This window comes from Mugil cephalus, chromosome 23 (assembly GCF_022458985.1).
Source record: "Mugil cephalus isolate CIBA_MC_2020 chromosome 23, CIBA_Mcephalus_1.1, whole genome shotgun sequence".
Lineage (NCBI taxonomy): Eukaryota > Metazoa > Chordata > Actinopteri > Mugiliformes > Mugilidae > Mugil > Mugil cephalus.
In genome coordinates this window covers 7,720,052-7,736,858 of record NC_061792.1, presented here as the reverse complement: position 1 = coordinate 7,736,858, position 16,807 = coordinate 7,720,052, and the positions used below count along the sequence as shown (strand labels likewise).

At 43.3% G+C, this 16,807-nt stretch overlaps 1 protein-coding gene across 2 annotated transcripts in view; it reads left to right on the top strand.

The window, feature by feature from the left end:
* Positions 1-16,807, top strand: part of LOC125000864 (interleukin-1 receptor accessory protein-like 1) — a 244,235-nt gene that overhangs the window by 30,623 nt on the left and 196,805 nt on the right. The window contains exon 1 of one of the 2 annotated variants that reach the window (XM_047576583.1): positions 4,700-5,172. The exons of the other annotated variant lie outside the window; for it this stretch is intronic. The gene's annotated coding sequence lies outside the window, so the exon portion shown is untranslated. Of the gene's footprint in view, positions 1-4,699; positions 5,173-16,807 lie in introns of those variants that run through there. 2 annotated transcript variants of the gene reach the window in all.

Genomic DNA, 16,807 nt, shown 5'->3' with positions numbered 1-16,807 from the left:
ACATGTCCCCTACTCGTACAATATCACCTTTTAAGGGGATAGACAACTGGGAGTTTTTTTGGTATTCAACGCGTGTGTTTGGCGTAGTAAAAGTCAGGGGTATCTTTCCCGACATTTATTCTTTCTCTTCAGTTTGCGTGGTCAAGGCCATTCAGATAAGCTCAAGAGTAAAATGAATTACGAGTCAATATCGGCTCCCTGACAAGAATAACCATTCTGAGCTGTCAGATGTAGGCCAGGAGGACTTTAAAAATATCTGCAAACAGACTTACCTCTGCTAGAGCATGTAACTATTTATTTTAGGAAAGTGGGTTCAGTGACTTTTCTTACTTGCATAAGCCTAGAAAGAGTGCTCTTATGGGAACCTGGTCCAGTAGGAATTTTGTTATAGACCGCAAAATGTGTTTTATCACTACTTAACTGTCACTCTTATGTCTGCTAACACGGCTCAGCGCTGAACTGTTTTACTTGTGTTACCATAGATAGCGAGCTTGAATAAAACATAAATGTCCGTATACGTGGCTCACTCTGAAGTTGAATGCACCATGCAGTAATATACAATAAAGGAATTCATGGAGATTTGCGCTGTCAGAGAAATCCACGTCCATCATGTCCAAATTGTCCGGTCCCCCGTTGTTTGGTGCAGCGGGAGGTTATTGTGACTTTGCAACACCTGATGCGTTGCTTTGCCTTGAGACACAGAGACAGAATGTGCTCACCGCTTTGTGCCTAAAAAAAATGCTTCAAACTGATCTGTGTGCAACAGACTGCTGCCACATCTAAGAACTCTCTGTTGACTTAGAGAAATCATTCGTCCATGTTTGGCTGGCCTTGACCATTAATGTTGGACAGGTTTATGTTTTCAAAGTCTTTGTGTTGGTCAGAAAGAACTGAGAATCGGTGCAAAGCCTTCCCTTAAACGTTCCCCTAGCTGGGAACACTGGATTCTGTTTATCACATCCAAACTTACATGAAGTCATATCCCATTAAATCCTCTCGGGGGAGCTGAACTGAATCAGGGATGAGCTGTGAATTATGCATCGGCTGCATGACGGCATCCTACCAAAAAAAACACACACAAAAAAAAACACAACGTCTTCGTGAGAGGTTATGTCGTCTGCAGCTCTAATTAGAGGAAGGCTACAGTGTGTGCAAGTTAAGCTTGCTCTCTTGAAATGATGGGTCTCTTTTTTGTTCGCTCTGTATCATTATTCAACCACAGGAACAAATTAAAACGTGCGTTATTTGTTTAACAGGAAGGGTCACGCTTTGTTAATCTGCGCGCTGCACTGTAATAACTTTGTCATGTCGTGATGTTTTCTGCTCGGTCCTGTTTGCAGCTCTGTGTTTGGTAGGCAGTAATTGGAGAAGGGCTTCGAGGCTTCCTCCAGTGACCTCATTACCCCAATTAAATCTGCAGCCTTCTCTGAAAACAGTCCATCTCACCAAGTGATGTTGTCTGATTATTACCCCTGATTCAAATTCACATATGGCTGTGACTTCTTACAGTTTGCTGCAGAGGGTTCTTGCATGTCTGTTCACTTGGAAAATTACAGCTGAGGCACAAGGGAGACAATATTAGGAGGGTGGTCATAATGTTAAGCCTGATCGGTGTTAATATTCCAACAGGCGGCATCCTCAAAATCGTCAGGAAAATGGTGCCCACTTGTACTTTTTGTGCAGAACGAGTTTCTCTTTTTTTTTTATGCTAAAACATTGTTGATTGTTTGTACTTTGTGAAAAATTTATAAAGTCCAAAGCATAAGCCTCCACACACCAGTGCTCTTTTGGAAATGCCATTGTATAAATTAATTAGCAAACATGCAAGAACATTGCTTTTTATATTTCACATTGTGGACAAATGAGGACTATTTCATACTGAACCGTGTACACGTCAGGGGCAATAATTTCTTTCCACCATTTTATTTCTCTGTCCGGTTTCCCAGTTTACTTCCAATTTGTTTTTCTAGTCCCTGCATGCGGCGCAAAATAATGACTAGAATTTCACTTTACATTTCATTTTATAGTCGAGAATTGTTTATTATGTGAGGAATAAGGCATAATAATGCAAATTTTTCAGACAGTAATTAACTGAGTCAGAAAAGCCACTAGCCAGATAGTCAGACGAATACAACAACTACAGAAGGGACTGCCCACCATCATTGTTACAAGTCCACATGCATTTAGAATTATATATCAAGTGGGGGTGGTAAAAAAATATCGATATGCCAATATATTGCGATATTCTTTCTTCCGATACGATATCACTTTGGAATGTCTTAATGTCGAGTTTAAATGAAAAAGTCAGAAGACTTATGAAAAATATTGCAAGATATCGCAATATCATCATATCGCAATAATGTATCGTATCGCGACTCATGTATCGTGATACGTATCGTATCGTGAACTCGTGCCAATATCCGCCCCTAATATCGAGCATGAAAATGAACACACTCGTCGGCTTCAAAAAGGATCTGTAGCCTGTTGACTTTTTGTTTGGGGGTTTCTTTTGTTCACCTCGTATGTTTAGCCTGCCTCAGCAACAGTCTCTAGGATGCAGATACTTAAGCACCCTCCACATATGAGGCTAATCGCACATAGCTTTGTAATTGACGGTTGGTTATTTGTGGTTGCCCAGGAAACCCCAAACAAGCAGTGCTTGAAAGATATTGTGTATGAATGGCGCTAGCCTTCCACTTTGTCCCCTGTGTATTATTTCCCCCCAATAATCCCTAAAACACTGACATATATTTCACCAATTTAATGAATTTCTCATTACGGATAATTTGTCCTCGAATTCTCTGTCACGTTGCGTCCACGTGTCTATTCTAACATTCAAAACACTTTCAGGTTGTCACCATGTCCTCAGATTAGCAGATAAATAATGCTTACGAACTAAACAGTCGACCGAGTTGAGGGCATTTGCGGACGCAAACCTCGAATAGAAGGGGGGGAATCAATGCAGTGTTTGTCACTCCTTCGCTCATTAAGGAACCTCTATGCACGTCAGGATCTGTATATGACAAAGAAAGCTCACAAGTGCACATTTTCAGTCCGAGTCTCCTTCAGTCTCCTCCTCAAAGCCCTCCCCTCATCGAAATTCACCTCACAGAAGCGCAATGCCAGAGGCCAAAGTCTTGACAGGGGTAGCCCAGTGAGGAGGAAATCAAACGAGTCCCTTTTTTTTTTTTTTTTTTTGGCCATCAGGAAGACCCGCTTACCTTTAAGTCTTTAATCTAGATCACACCTTTGCAGCCCTGGAAGAACAGGCAAAGAGCCGTCCATTCATCACCTTTAGTGATTCAGAGTTTTGTCTGGACGTGAATCTGCGGTTACTCATAAATGCTCTTAATACCAGAGCTCTGAGGACTGGAAGTCCAAGCGTCTAGTTAATATAGAAACAAGGAAAAGATGGAGATAAATAATGATCCAAACCAATGAATACTGACGTCACATGTGGATACACTGCACAGTGATCTACGCTAAGATCTCTGTTTTGCGTTTTTAATATTAAAATCCTCATCAGAGACCGGTTTGTCAAAGCAGTCATGTTTTTTTTTTCTTTTCTCAAACGTTCCCAAAATATAATAAAGCCAAGACTGCCTTCATAAGCCCACTGAAGAAAAAAACAATCTAATTTTGTGGTAATGGAGCGTAGCATTTAGACCATTTTGTTTGGCAAAAAAAAAAAAAAAGAAGGTAAGGTGCACACGTAGCGACTGCGCATAGTTACATGGGTTTTTGTCTGCCTGATTTCTTTAGTTATATTCAGTCATTCTGCAGCGTCGGTCCTATAATAGTTCATCTAAAATACAATAAAACACCCTGTGGATTTCTGGATGACTCTGCTTTGAAAATAACTCGGTTTTTATACTCGTAAAATCTGTCTTTCAGGAGTCTTTCCACTTCATTTTCTTCAGTGGCGCTCTTGTCTAGACATTACATCTCGGATTCCTCATAATCACGCACAACTTTGCAAGAAAACTGGGCCTCCGAGTTCACGCTGATGCTGTAATTCTAAGGTTTGAGGCCGAGAAATATGTTTTGTTGTTTGAGGATCCTACACCATAAGAATGGTGTAATATACATAGCGTTTATCATCATATCACAATAAGATGTTTAAACTTGAGGACATTTTAACAGTGCATTTCAGACCTTGGGGTGGCAGTGCGCCCATCCTCAAACTTGCACTTCACAGCAGCATTGACTCCTTTGAGTCCCACACTTTGTGTTTACTTGGTGAAATAGACGCATTGTGTGGACGCGTTTATAAGAAGCGTTTCGCCAGTGCGCCATGTGGAGGATGAGGACTCCAGAGGAACGCAGGTCGAACTAAAACGATCCAGTTAGGCCGATTGAGAAAACCGCATCCTTTGAGGCGTCCTTCAAAATAAAAGCCGTGGTGAATCGTTGTGCGGGTGAAGCGGCTCCAAATACGCGCCAACGTCAATATACTTCCAGGATCTACTAATGTCTTTATAGAAAACACAAACCCGGTGTGATTTAATGCTGCTTTAATGATCTATATCATATTCATGATGAGGATTTGGATTGCAGACGAATGCTCTTATTGTGAGCTTTTATTTTTTCGAAAATCCCCATCGTGTTCTTGGATACTTGCGTTTCCTTGACGCGTTTCGCGTTGCTACAGCGGCACTGGGGGAGAGAGAGAGAGGGAGAGAGAGAGAGAGGCATCCGATGTGTCTTTTTCTGCACATCACTTTGGAAATTTGCGCTCGTGTAGTCGCTGGGGCTCACCTGCCGGGTGCTGCGTGGCTGCGAGCGGCGGAGCAACTGCTTTAATAGGATAATCAGACTAATTGCCTCCTCTGATATTGTCCCTCATTGATTCCGTCGACCATTTCCCTAATCACTGTCATGATTTTCTTCATTTCCTTCTCCCCCGCTGTTTGAAAGTGACTATCTGCAGGTGTTTTTGCGCTCTGATTTGCGCCAGCCAGGACTGGCAATATGTAATTTTGGGACAGGCGTTGCGTTCTCGGAGAAGTGGACTATTTCCCAGCTGGATATCCTTCTTTAAAAAGAAGAAGAAGAAGAAAACCCGTTTCTGCTTTACTCTGTAGACCAGAACAGATTCTGATACACCGTGATGGTGTGGGGCTATCTGAACTGACAGCAGAGTGTACGCTACCGTTTGGAGACTGCTTGTGGGTAAGTTAAATTTATTCTTTTTTTTTTTTTTTTTTTTCCCTGTCAAAGTTGGACCATGCTGCCCTCCGTTTGCGTGCACCCACGATGAATTTGGCCCTGACATTTCATCCTTTCATTTGATATACCCAGATAAGCATCAGCCACTTATCCACGGGCTTTATCAGTTGGATTCACGGTCTTCTAATATGCGGCACGTAAATGCGCATTTGGAGAGAACATGTTTTCCCCCAGTTACCCGTACAGCTCCAGTTTTTTTTTTTTTTTTTTTTTCAATCTTTTGCTGTAGTACCTCCGGAACCTCTTCAGTGGAACTATCCACGGCTGCAGTACGGCAGTGAAAGTGGACTGCTGAAGTCCCCTGTATTATTCAGTGAAAATACACTCATCCGAGCCACGCGACCAGTGCGTCAGCGCACGCGGACCGCTAATTTTATGCACACACATTTTCTTCTTCTAATTGTGTGACAATGTGAGTGTTTGCGTACGGCTCCGGTGCGTCAGCGGTGCGCCTTTTGTGTGTGTGTTTGCGTGCGTGTGCGCGCCGGTGGAAGTGCACGACTGTATGTTGGTTGACGCACGCTCAAAACGCGCGCGTGTGCGCGCGTTTCAGCGGAAGGAGGCGAGAAGAACCCGGTCTTAGTTATTTCAAATTATTTCTGCTGAGTGATTGCTCGGCGAGTCGGCTCTCTGTGTGCTTCTCCTCGTATTTGCTCGTGTTTCCTCTCCCCTCCTCCCGCTTCCCTCCCTTGCTTGCATGGATGATGGCTTATGATTGTCCAGATGGATGTTGGAGCCCCACTCTGGCTCTGACCAGGCTGGGGTCTGCCAGTTAGACATATTTAGGAGTCAGGAAGTGATACTGATGTAAAGTTAGAGCAGATGCTGGCTTAAAGTACCCCCCTCTCGCTCTGAGGAACAGTTGCAGACGACACTAGCCTTGCAAGTTGCATGTCACAATTGCATCAAGCAAACGATTGCTGCAGAGTTGTGTTGCTTCCTTGGGGCAAGGCCTGCAGGTCCTCAGCAACTTATAATCAGCAGTGGCGTATCGTTTTCTATTTTCAGCCACGTTTGCACTCACCCCGTTTTAAAAAAGCTTGCTCCAAAATCCCATGATCTCCTTCAAGTCTCTTGAGTTTTCGGCGACACGTTGCCTCTTGGTTTATGGTTATGGCTTTAATCACTAGCCTTCTGTATTAATTCCCAACGTCTGGGGCTGTGCTTGCCACAGGACCAAACAGCACCACATGAATTAATAGGTAAGTGGCAGCGGCCACTTAACGGAAGCCCTGCAGCTACATATCGAGCTGAGTCGAGTGCTCTCACACAGAAATTGATTTAGACAGAGATTATGTCATCCGGCATTGGCACTTTTTTTATGCTGGTCAAGTTTGCCCAGCAGCATTGAATTCCTATTCTGCGCCGTGATGAATTAAGTGCAGCTGCTAATGTACGCCTGAAGATGTTCTTTCATTGGTGCGTTTATTTTAGGAATCATTTGGAATCCTTCATTAGTGGTAAAAGCAATTTAACTCTCATGCCACATTTGACTGCTCCCTTGTCTTAATAAACCCTGGGGATGAATTGCCAGGGTTAGGGCTAGCTGACCAACCTTGTTTTAAAATATTTGAATGCAGAGGACGTTAGTCATGTCAGTTATTTGCCATTTGTGGTATGTAAAACCCATCCAATGTCACATATAGTATCATTCCCATTTTGCCTCTAGTAGCTGACATTTAACTCAACGCATCTTGAGCTAAAACAATCCACGTCAAGCGTTTTGAAAAGCCACTTGACCCTGTTCCGCTTATAATGGCCCCTCTGGTAGACATCTGAAAACGTCACACACATCCAACCCCTCCTCCTTCCTGTCTTGATTGATACTTTTAATTTTCAAGAAGCTGTCACCGGTGCCTATTGGCCTTGGCTTTGCAATCAAGGGGCGGACAGTCAAAGGCTTTCAAATGAAAGAGTTCATTAATGCGGTGGGGAATAAGGGTTGTCTCACCGTAGAATATTGGCTCTGTGTGAGGAGCGATTGGAGCAATTGATGAGGATTTGTGAGCAAGAATGTCGGCGGGGAAGTTGAGTGGGAGCCGCCTCAATCATGGCGGTTAAATGACATTAATAAGACTCGAGGGGAAATGGAAAATACCGAGAGGTGCGCACGGCTTTTTGTGTGTCGGTGTACACGTGTGGCGGTATTCATTTGTGCGAATATTACAAACGTCGTGCTGGAGCGTGAGCGCCATCCCATCCCCGCTGGGCAGAGTTATTGGCTGTTGTGAAATCTGAGTATTAGACGCCGCGGACTACATACATAACAGACGTGCTCTCAGTTAAATCTTTTGAAAATCCAATTCCCCTGAAGATGAGATTCCTCTTTCCCCATGCCTTGTTCCATTTTCCGTCCCAATCATTGGGCATCGATCTGATTCAGAGCTATTTATTTGTGTTGCAGCCATCATGTCATGAATTGACAAGTATGGTAGATCAGGTAGATAACAGTATGTCTGGGCATGTTGACTCGCCCATTGAGAGGAAAGGGGTTAAAACTGTATATAGTCCATATAGTAGTAAAAAAAATGCTGTAGTTTAGCTTATTTTTGAATTATCTAATTGTCTGTAGACTCCTAAGATGTCTTGTGTAAGTCATTCGAGTGATGTATCCTAGAGTTTTTGAACAAACACGGTAAAATTAGCCATTAGCTGGTAATACACCAATCGGATCAGATTTCAAAAAAACTCCACCCAGAGTCATTTGGTTGTAAACAAATGAAACTCTACGTGGCTCAGGTGACATGCATGACAATGCCGCTGTTGTCCCTTGACTTCCTCAATCTGTGCGAGCGTGAGAGCATTGACTGCTCGTTTCTAAAGACTTGCGTTGCATCTGCTTATCAGCCGGCGGACATGACGGCGTCCTCGAATGGCTTTTCTTGGAGCTAAATGTGAGTAGTTGTGTTGGTTGGCTGCTGTGGGTTGTTTGCCGGATGCTTTCCATTCACTAGCAGCCTGGGTGGTCCAAGTACAAACTATCAATCAAATATTTTGGGCTGTTTTGAGTGCGCGTTAGTGGCTTTTGAACAGCTTTCGGGCTGGAAACTATCAGTATCTGGCAGCACTGTTGGCATACCATTTAAACCATTTAGTATGTATGAGCTTTAGTACTTATTAGGCCAATATGACCGCAGCAGCAAATCGTTCAACTGGACAGCTTTACGTTATTTGATTGTTGCATCAATCTGCTTTAATTTATGACATTTAATTGAGTTTTCTTTTAATTAGCCATCAGGAGAAACGTCAATTTGTATTATGACCAACATCAGGGCTGGTATATTCCAGGGACATGTGTCTCTACCAACAAAAGAATCGTGCTTTGTTCCCTCATAGTTCTCCTGCAGGGACCACTCTTTAGAAGAACCACAGCATGCTGATTGGAGGCCCAGCTGTATGGAAAAATAAGTGGCCCTCAAAATTGGGACCCTCATTTACTTTGTGGCAGTCGTGCTCCGGGTGCACCCTTCCCTGCTGTAATTCACTGTAGAGGAATAATAAAGAATGATCTTCCTTACAAATCATTTTCATGGTCACTCTTTTTTTTATTGTTTTTTTTTTTTTTTCTCTTTTGGACCATGATATGAATGCCTTCATGTATGAATCGAGACGAGTGCCTGCTGCTGCACTCCGAGCTGTATTTACTTTCCGCGTATAATGGCATTCACATTCTACCGGAGCAGTCCTTAATACCCCAGTAAAAGGACGGTGATGGCTTTATTTCGAACTGTCATTTCACGTCGCCGGCGGAGAACAAATTCAAGCTTTGTATGTGTGTGTTCCGCCAAGCATAAATTGACAAGAATCAAATGCAATTTTAAAGCATTTATTTTCCCATTTGTTACGGCTGGAAATAAAAGAACTTGAGGTCAGCTGCAGTGTAGTGTGCCCCGAAGCTAAAATGTTGTGCTGGTCAATTGTAAGATGACTAAAATGAAAAAGGAGGTGGCGGAATACTCGTGTAGCGCTCTCTCTGATGAAAAGGCGATCTAAGGCATGATCGGTTACCTCAATATACGGTATTTTTCTTTTCTAGGGGCAAGCGATGCTCAAAGTGAAAGCGCCCACTGCCTCCCCCCTTTTTAATCAGCAGTAAAATGAGAAGCCCATTGCTATAAGCAAGAGGACAGAATTATTATTTTCATCCTTTCTCTTCAGGCCCACTGTCTTTGCACCATGTCTGGAGGTGATCCTGTGAGACCCATCCAGCCTGGAAAGATGAAGTTGATGTGTTTTAGATAGCTTTTAGAGAGATGCGGATAGCGGACGGAAATTGCATGCCAGGGGAAGGAAAATGAGCAATTTTTCCTCCCATTTCCCCTCCTCTCTTCATCGGATCTGTGCTTACTCATTCATGAAGGCTTTGTTGTGACATTCCATACGTTGGTGTGGAGATGAAAAATCGCACAAAGTGTCAGTTGGCGGGGGGAAAAAAAAGAGTCCCGGACTAAATTATTTTAGCGGGCTAACTGCATACTGGAAGTGACGCAGCTGCTATCGAAACACCACCTCAGCCGCCCGTCTGTGTTCACATTTTGACCTGCTCTCTAATTGGAGGGTGCTGAGGTATTCAGAGAATTCAGCAGAGCCTTTCGCAAACCCGCTTAGGACGCGTTGCGTCCGCGACGGCTTTTGAGCGTTCGCCGAAAAAAGAAAATGCTCCCGCTATTATAAAGAGCATCGCCTTGAGTGGGAGCCGTGGATATGGCCTATTTGCATACGCTATATGAGTGTACACACAGATGGCCTCGGTAGGCCTCAGTAGGGACGCCGAGACGATTCTCCTCTGAGCCGGGCCGCAGCTTAAATAGAACAGCTACGCCAAGGGATTAATAGCGAGTGAAATCAAGGGGGCGCTTCATTAGCACTTCTTTAGTTTTCAGTTGCCATTAACCACTTCACATGAGACCTGGATCAGCAAAGTGTTTACAGCTTATTTTTCTTTTCACTTAGTATAAGGTGGTCCGAGACGGCTGGATGTGAACACTGCGTCGCCAAATGTGCCATTTTTGAGTCGTGCCCTGAACCAGAAAATTGTGCGAACGCTACTGTACAATGCATCGATAAATCTTTTGAAGTCGTTACCAAATCAACCTAATGTGAGTAATAACTCAAATTAATGGTCATGTGTCAAAAGTCTCAATTAAATTGTTACTATTAAGGTAAAGTTTTGGGAATTTGCAATAGGTTAATGCCAACCGTGATAAATAACCGCTTATCCCTAACCATGTCTATGCCGCATAATTAGACCATTCTTTATTTTGAGATACTACATCATTTGTTTTGTGATGGGAATGTGCTCCGTGAATGACATTTTTGTTTATTGTAATATAGATTGGACAAACAAAAACAGTTGGTCCAACAGTTTAGATGATTATCCATCACCCGTGTGTCCAACGTTTCACTCAGCTTCATGGCATACAACGAATTGGTTGACATACAAGCAAGGCAATGTTAGAAAATTACAAGCAGTACTCATTTTACTTATCCCAAACCACCTTTCAAGCTTTAGAACTTAAAAGGCATTGCCGTAACGTCGTGCTTTACCCATCAGTCTGTATACATTGACCATTTTGTGTGCGAAATGGTGATCATTATGTGTATCATTGCTGACTGCGATGTGAGAATTAAGCGGATAAGGCAACCCTGCAGTTATTTTCCACAAATGTTCCTCGGCTTAAGTAATACCTCCGGTACATTCATCACCGAGCGCCAGCATCATCTATTCATTTAAACCATTCCAGTCCGCAGTTTGGTTAATGACGGTAATAATTTTATGCTGCGAGGATAAACCTTGCATTGCAACTGTTGGGGGGTTGTCGGGTTGGGGAGGTGGTGGTGGTGGTGGTTTCGACTGTGCCTTTTTTTTTTTTTTTCCCAGCCAGAGCACAGCACTGTTTCCCCAATCCTGGACCAGACCCACAGAGACCGGCTCTCAACAGGGTTCTTGATTTATGGGCCACTTTACAAGAAGGGCCTGGGGACGCAGCACTCCTTGTCCTCCGATATTGAATCTCGGCTGCCTAGCATGGAGATGTGGGTCGTCTGTTATTGTGCGAGGGCTTATTTGCATTGCGTCGTTCGGCTCTCAGCGGTAGCTACAGCATGTCTGCTTGCCTTAGCCCTTAAGTTTATTTTCGCTCGCAGGGCTGTTTTGGTTCAGACATGGAAGGGGCATTTTCGGAGTGGCTTTCAGATTGATGGGTTTGTGTGTGGGTACTCTGTGTACCTGGTAATGTACAGTAAACAAATATTTGCTGAGTGCTGTTGAAACACCTGCCATTTGGAAAGTATGTTTTGCTTCATTTCACTGTAAAAGCCCTATTTCAGTCAGACAAACTGAAATCCTCATGCCGTACGTCACTTATTATCCTTAGTGCACTCTCTGCAAGCAAGGTCACGTCAACCGGACAATTTCAAGCTCATTGTTTATTTGAACAAAGGTTGTGTTTGCTTTGTTAGCTGTTGGCTGGATTGTGCGCTCTGCTTTTTGGCTGATTCTTCCAAGTGGCTGATTTGATTAAAATAAATCCGTAAGATAAATGTTTAGCAGCCTTAATGATTATAGTTGTTGTGGGGTAGGCGTTTATTAACTTGTGTTAATAATCTGACAATCCACTTTCATTCCCCCTTAAATCAGCCCACAGTTCTGCTGCTTCAGTACATTCGGCTTAAGTGATTTGGCAAACTGCGATATCTTTGTAGGCCTTTACTTTAAGGAACATTTATGTAATGCATCTTATTGATCGCTATTAATAATTCCCTTTCATCTGTATAAAGCTGCTTTGTGGTATTATGGGATGTCAACAATCCTGCTTGATAAAAAGACGTATCCAATGAAATCTGCGCTTGCTGGTACACTGTAAAATATGCAGTGCTTTTTTTTTCTTTCCTTTAAGTCAGAGCTCCTTGAAGAACTCAGACTTTGATGCTCTCCATTGCATTAGCATACTGTAGATTTAGCTGGAGACTCATCGGTTCAGCAGCAGATCAGTCTCAGTGTCACAGATTTAAATTTAGGTGCTGAGTAAAAATGTGTGTTTGAGGCTGTGTGTGAGAGAGATAAAGAGGGGAACGCTTCAGCCCGTGAATATCTAATCGCTGCCATTGAAAGCCTCCACCTAAGCCTGAGAAATTTTATTTTTTTATTTTAGCGTTTCTCTCAAATACACCTTCTTCTTCTGCTGCTGTTTCTATATTTAGATGAAGCTAATGTTAGACGTCAGATCCCCCCCGTGGCGCACTGTTTTTTTTTTTTTTTTTCATTTTTTCATTCAGCAGGTCGTGTAGCAAGGTTCCTCTCCAGGTGAATCCCTTTTCAAACATCGATTTCTGACCGTGTATGAGAGTTAGAATGGCACCGGCCGTACATACAGAGCCAGAGACATTCATTTGAGTTTCACAGTAGCTGGAGTCTATGAGAAATATTTCATCCAAGTCAGTCGACACAGACTGGATCACATAACTCGCTGGAAAGAGACGAGTTGATGAATGAGATATCTACCAATATAACGGGAGCAGATCAGCTTAAAGGTCCAGTGTGTATTATTTAGTGACATCTAGTGGTGAGGTTATAAATTGCATTTTGCCTCGTGAAAAAAAAAAAAATAGATGCGAAAGGTCTTCACCACCCAGTGTTTTTTCGTTCGTCCATTTTAAGCTTCTTTAGAAATAAACACGAAGAGTTAATTCTAAAATTATCCTACACATTGGACCTTCGGATTTCCTCCATGTCTGTTTTGAGCATCGTTTCAAAGAGTGCTACTTGGTATTAATACACCAGCGCGTGACTCATCGCTGTACTCGATCGGAGTTCATTTTAAACTTTCAGACAGTTTGAAGAGCTGCTTTAATGCCCATAGCAGCTGTGAGAGAACAAACAACCCCAGTGGCAGCCCTAATAACTGTCTCTATTTTAAAAAATCAACATCTTTTAGCGCCTCAAAATTTGCACTGCAGGAGCTATAAATTTCTTTATTGTTTCAGATCCCACCAACACATTTCATAGACTGTTATGAGAATCAGTAAAATTCTAATGTTAATTAATACGATGCAAAATACTGCAAATAAGTCTGCAGTTTACTAGCTGTTCCCCGTTTGTCAGCCTCTGTATTCAGCCTCATGACACTGCTTCTCATGGCATCCCCCTCTTCACCATTTCTTCCCAGCCCTTTTCTAGCACTCGTTCAACCACGTTTCCCCTTTCACCTCTCCTCCTTAGTAACTCCAGCAGGCCCTCCCTCAGCCTTCTTAGCCCTAGCCTGGAATATCCAAAGAGAGAGCCCCGTTCCTTTAATGTCATCCTCATTTCCCCGACAGCCAGGCAGGATAAAGAATCTAGTTAGCAGGCAGCTCAGGGAATGACACTAAGAACTGGACGTGACAGCAAAGACGTGTGCGTGAGCCTGCCTGCGCGCGATTGGTAGTGTCCTTAGAATTGCCGTCTGACTGGTGGCGAGCAGCTCTCAAGACCAAAAAAATTTAAAAAAAAAAACAGACATAATGTAGCGCATGTGCCATATTTCACCCTCACATAGCAATTCCTGTCACCTCCGCAAAGCTGGAGTCTAACATTTTAACTGACAAGCTCCAAATGGGATGTCTTTTACTTGATAATTTGTTGAATGTGATTGCACATATTCCCACAGAGTTACTGAATGAAGATTTAGCAAATGACAAAAGATTTTCTCAACCCCCCCAAAAAGACAGATGTACCTATTTTCAGATTTTGCTAGCAAGTAGTAACGAGACAGCTGTTATGTTAATGTTACAGTATAACTAAAGCCGGCCTATTTTAAATTGAAGACAGCTTGCGTAAAATATAACTGACTTGTCAGTTGTGTAATGAATCCGCATTTAATTGCTGTTAAGTTGTAGAGGAGACATCCTGAGGTCACATCCTCAGTGTTTGAATGAAGGGATTTTAGGCTAAAGTTTCTCCAACACACCTAGAATAGTGTAAGTGTTCAAAAGAAAACCCTGTAGGGAGATAAAACTACCTTAGAATAAGTTTTAAGTTTTCATCTACATCTGAGAGACTTTTTTTTGTTTCGAAATCTCTTTGTGGCTGGGTGCATGCCAACCCATTCTTGTTTCCAGGGCTCTAAATACTGCTGTTTGGTCACTGTATTGTACAGAATGTGCTGGATCAATTAGGACTCTGTGGCCTCAGCATTTTAACATCCTTGCAGTGTGGCTCCGTGATGAAAAATAAAGCAAGCCGTGGCAATGTATTGTAGGTTAGGGTTAGGGGTTAGGGTTAGGGTTAACTACTAACATCTTCACATTTTAAATCACATACCTAGTATCAATGGGCATTTGCATACATTTTGCTACTTGAAAAGCTCCATTATCTGCACCAAACAACTGGCAAAAAGACGCTATTGCTGCACATATCACATTTGGTTGTTTCTTATTCATCTGCTGATTGTGTTCTTCGCACTTGTTTTTGTTTCCGCTGTTTCCAGGGAGCGAATGGACAATGTGTGCAGTACAACCATTTATTCCATTTAACATGTTTAGAAACATTGATTGCATTTTTTTTTTTTTTGTTCCTCTTTCACTTACTGCGCACATGTCAAGAACATGGAGGCTTGTGGTTGCAGGGATATTAGATAATCTAAAATGGAATAATTCAGAGAGGAAAGCACAGACTTGTGTGGGTGTCCGTGTGCGTCAGCCAAGGGTGTAAGGGCTAGAAAAGTGTTTCTCACAAATAGAAATGTTAATAACTCGCCAAGCAGAGTACATATCAATTTTCCAACTGGAGGTAGGAGGAAGGGGGCAGAGGGGTGACATGGGGGAGAGCGAGTGGGGGATAATGACAAAGGATGTACGTTCATACAGCAACCCAGAGTGTTACAGCACAGGTAATTGCGTTTTGCGTTTAATCACGTGAAACATAATCATTTAAGGGGTAGGTTCAGAGGTGTTGCTAGCTGTTACCAAACCAACCACATTCCCAGTCACGATCCATAAAAATGAGCAATGATGTCATGATTCTAGCACTCATGGCAGTTTGCCCGAGCTCGTTTTTGCATGCGGGAGGACGAGATTCCCCGACGGAAGAGCAAAAACGAGCACAGCGTCCCAAGTTTTACACCTTGGCTCGATCGAAACTCCCAGCCACAGATTTGAAATGTCTTCCAAACAACCTGAGAGAGGAGCTTGTTCAACAACGGATGCTTGTTATTGCCTCCCTCTGTCAGTTCCCATTGCTGTCTGGTGAGCGTCCTCCAAAGATATGAACAGTCATCCGGAAACGTCAGATATGGCGCCGGTTCAGAATTGAGCGCCGGGTTCTTCAGTGTGAACAGCCCGAGAAGATGTGTGACGGAGCAAGAGAGACCTGAAATGAGAGATCTGTATAAATCATCATCTCAGCAGCCATCTGGCGGGCTGTAGTAAAGCGGCGGAGCCTAAGTCGTAGATTGCCGAAATTGTTTGCGTGCGAGCGCGAGAGGTAGATGCATTCCTCGGGGCTAACTCCGAACCCCGGGAGTGTCGGGAGAGTGCCCCATTTCTCTTGCCGAAACCTCCTCGAAAGTAATTGAATTTTGGATGAATCCGCTGAGGAGGAAACACTGTCAGGGAGATTGGGGGGGGAGAGGGAGCGGAGGCTTGAGGAAAAAAACAATCAAAGAATGAGAGGCAGGTGACAGCACCTTTCGGATGAGCTTCTCCTTAAAGGATGGCACGCTATGAGATGCTTGACAGGATAGGGTTTCATCGGAGGATTTTTAAGGGAGGACTATTTCTTTCGAACATTTCATATTTTCCTTGGACATCTAGTATCCATTCATTTACTGGGGGTGTGTGAGGGGGGGAGCTTTTATCTGCTCTATTGTGTTCCTGATCATATCTCCGACAGTTAGACAGCTGCACTGAATCTTTCACTTTTCACTAGCTAATAACCATGTGTCAGAAAGGAAGACGATTGTGGCAATGATACTTTAATACCCTTTTCATCATTACTGATAACAAATTGAGTGTTTGACCTTGATAAGCCTTTGACTAGCTGTCTTCAGACAGGTGGCCATCTTCCTAAACGCTCCCACGTCGGTGTCATAATCACAGCATAAGATGTAAAACGCAGCCCTTGCCACATTTTGGGTTTGGGTGGAAACGCTGCAGAATCATGGTAATGTATTCAAATGTTCCTTGGTGGCCAAACGCCTTCTCTGCTGCTGTCTTAAACAATCAGACCCGCTCTCCCTTCCTTCACTCGGTGGTTTATTTAGATCCACGTCATCACTGAAATCGGTTGTGAAATTGAAGTTTGTTCGGCTGATAATTCTGTGACGGAATCGTCGGGGTTAGGGTCCTTCCTCGTCGAGAGACGAGCCGTTACAAACGCCACGGTGACGGGCCAGAAAGCAGCCATCACGGCCACAAAGCAAAAACATCAATCAGAGGCTCTCGGATCGAACCTCGATGCAAATCACGACCCCGCTCACGTGCTGCGGCGAATCATGGACTGCAAAAGCAATACTGGCTTCATCAGTACATGAGAGGCCTGGCTGCCAGATGAGCTCAACACCTTTTTGTGCTGTCTTTGATCTCAGCAATGTCTTGAGGA